The 2,962-nt window shown below is 40.0% G+C and overlaps 1 long non-coding RNA gene across 1 annotated transcript; it reads right to left on the bottom strand.

Annotated features, from left to right (window-relative positions):
* Positions 1-351: 351 nt before the first annotated feature.
* LOC120801804 lies at positions 352-2,060 on the bottom strand. The gene is made up of 3 exons (XR_005709132.1): positions 1,981-2,060; positions 1,024-1,339; positions 352-915 (listed from the first exon to the last, which is right to left on the bottom strand). It is a non-coding gene; the product is annotated as an uncharacterized LOC120801804 (long non-coding RNA).
* Between the last annotated feature and the right edge of the window lie 902 nt (positions 2,061-2,962).

Genomic DNA, 2,962 nt, shown 5'->3' with positions numbered 1-2,962 from the left:
AATATCTTCACCTTTTCTTTCCCTTTTTTCCATAATGTCCTCAACTTACAGAGACGTATTCACAATCAAAAAATTCCCTGTCCTTCCTCAAATGTCCCCTCTTTCTGAAATGTCCTCACTCTTGAGATGTATCACTCTGATTGGTCCCCACAAAGATAGAAGCACAAGAACACTCACTCCTTATATTCTAACAGTTTAGTTCAGGTATTGTCTGTGTGTAATCTGAGTTTATGTGTCGATAGAAACGTTTGCTCAACATTTTCTGACGTCCTTTGGGTGTTTACTGAAATAAATATGAATATAAATTCATATCTGTGAGTATAAACAGTGTTCAGATGTGTCTGAGGGCAGGTTTTAATCTCATTCTGCTGCTTTTAATTGGAGAATGATGAGGAGGGAAGTTGCTGCCTGCTGGGCCTCTGAAGACAAAACTGAGGGAAGCGTTTTTATTTGAAAACCCTGTAATGAAGTTAATTTTACAAGGTTTTCATTCATTAAGAGCAACTCAGGTGCTCGGCAGAGGTTTACATGCCCCTGAATCCACTGAGGAAACAAACGGAAATCATAATGTATCACAAAGAGACATTAATACACAGCTGAGGCAGGAGTGAAAAATCTGCAAAAACTCGATGAACAGTGAGATGAACAGTTTTGTTTCACTCTTAACCAATGTCCTCCATTTTTATAAATATAGCATAGCACAATGCAGGTGCCACATAAAGATGTGTAATAATAATAATGAGACTTATAATAAAACTAATAATCATAATAAAAAGGGTCATAAGAAGAAAAAGAAGAAGACGACTAAATATAATAATCATAATAATTGAAGCAGTGGGGGTTGAGCAGGATCTTGAGACACAAGGTGGTTTGCAGTCACAGATCCAGACTCTGCAACACCAGGGGCACAAACACCTGCAGAAAGCGACAGGAAGAGAGATGTGTGTCGTCACTTTCCAGGTGTAACACTGCAATTGGTCCCAGCAAAGATAGAAGTACAGGAAGAATGTCTCCTGAACTTACCCTCTACACAGCTAAGTTCAGGCGTTGTCTGTCCATAATCTTTGCGCCACAACATTGAATTTTACATGTGAAATAAGTGACTGCAGCTCAGTGTGCAGCTCCCATTCTGTCTTTACATTATGTAGTGACAGTTTGTTCAGAGGAGGGAAAATTTTCTGGAACTAGTCAGATGTGCGGTCTGCAGAGCTCTGCAATTGGCTCAGAGCAGCAATGACATCACAGAGTGTTCCCAGAGGGGTGTGTCTGTTGGAGCTGAGTTATGGTGGTGTCGGCGTCTCGAGGCGTCAAGGCGCCACCTCAGAGTTTATCCTCCACCCTGCACATGGATCTGATTTTAGAGGCTGCAGAGTGATAACTAGAACCACGTCACACACCAGCTGATTTACAACTCAGAGTTTCTGAGACTGAGCAGAATCAGAACATTATGCGTCCTTATAAGTCTTTAAAAGTTCCACTGGATAAATATTATACTGCATTACTGTATATTCTAGAATACATCATATACTGTATATCATAAATGCCCAACAGAGTTGTATTCAGTAGTTAGCCCTAGAGACAAAAATGTGGGTCAAAATGAAAAATCCCCACAAAACCCCACTAATCTGAATACAATTCCTAAAATGAAGAGAAAAATAAAACTTCAATTAGATCTGGTCATTTCTGGTAAGATTCAACTCAAAAATGTAAGTTTAAACACACACACACACACACGTCCCCGAGAAGTCCAGGTTATGAGGGGAGTGACAATAAAATTAACCCAGGGAAACACAAGTATAAGCACAAATAAGGATTTATTAAGAAATCAGATCAAAAGGGGAAAAAAAAAAAAATTCACAACAAATCCACCTCAGATGACAGAATACTAGTCTCTTATTAACAAAAAGAAGCCTTTCTATAGCCAGAGTGTTAACTAAAACTACAGTATGCTACTCATCAGGAATACAAACAATAACCAACCTCGCTTTAAAAAAATAAAGGCAGGGCGGGAGGGCAGGACTAGCAATCTGGCTGCACTGCACTCAAGCTAACACCAAGACATACCCAGTCCACTGGCGCTGGGTGTCCCACTCTTTATACTCTCGACCCTGATGAACAAGTGGAATCAGGTGCACTCAACCTCCTGCGCAGGAGGGCGGAACCAGGAGGAGCACAGAAGAGCAGAACAACAGCACAACAAGAGACACGCACAGCACTACAGCCATAACACACACATATGTATATACAGTACATATATTTGCATATATACGGATGGGTGACCAATTAAAGAAAAAACCAGAATAAATGAGTGGAGAAACATAATGAATTCAGTTGCCTCCACAGGTGCACTGCTTGGTACAATTAATCCATTAACATCTAATCATTTTCTGTCCAAGTATGAAAATGCTGAGTAGACCCAGTTGATTCTGTGACTAAAAATTCTGTTACTGTGAATAGTTGAGTGAGTAGAGGATGAAATGATCTCCAAAAGGCATAAAGTTAAAGATGAAACATTCTTTCCAACAATTTAAGCAAGATTAATGTATTATTTTTGTTTTGTACAAGTTTAGAGAGAATAAAAGGAAAGGAGCACCATGCAAAAGTTTGACCAACCCAAGAGATCTGAGCTCTCAGATAACTTCTTCCAAGGACCTTAATTAGCTTGTCTGGGCTGTGGCTTGTTCACAGTCATCGTTAGGAAAGGCCAAGTGATGCAAATTTCAAAGCTTTATAAATACTCTGTATCCTCAAACCTTGTCCCAACAATCAGCAGCCATGGGCTCCTCTTAGCAGCTGCCTAGCACTCGGAAAATTAAAATAATTGATGCCCACAAATCAGGAGAAGGCCAGAAGATGATGGCAGGGCATTTTCAAGTGGCCGTTTCCTCAGTTTGTAATGTAATTAAGAAATGGCAGTTAACAGGAAAGGTGGAGGTCAAGTTGAGGTCTGGAAGACCCAGAA

This window comes from Xiphias gladius, chromosome 16 (genome assembly GCF_016859285.1).
Source record: "Xiphias gladius isolate SHS-SW01 ecotype Sanya breed wild chromosome 16, ASM1685928v1, whole genome shotgun sequence".
Classification (NCBI taxonomy): domain Eukaryota; kingdom Metazoa; phylum Chordata; class Actinopteri; order Istiophoriformes; family Xiphiidae; genus Xiphias; species Xiphias gladius.
Note: the sequence above shows the minus strand (reverse complement) of the source record. Positions and strands in the feature narration are given on the sequence as shown.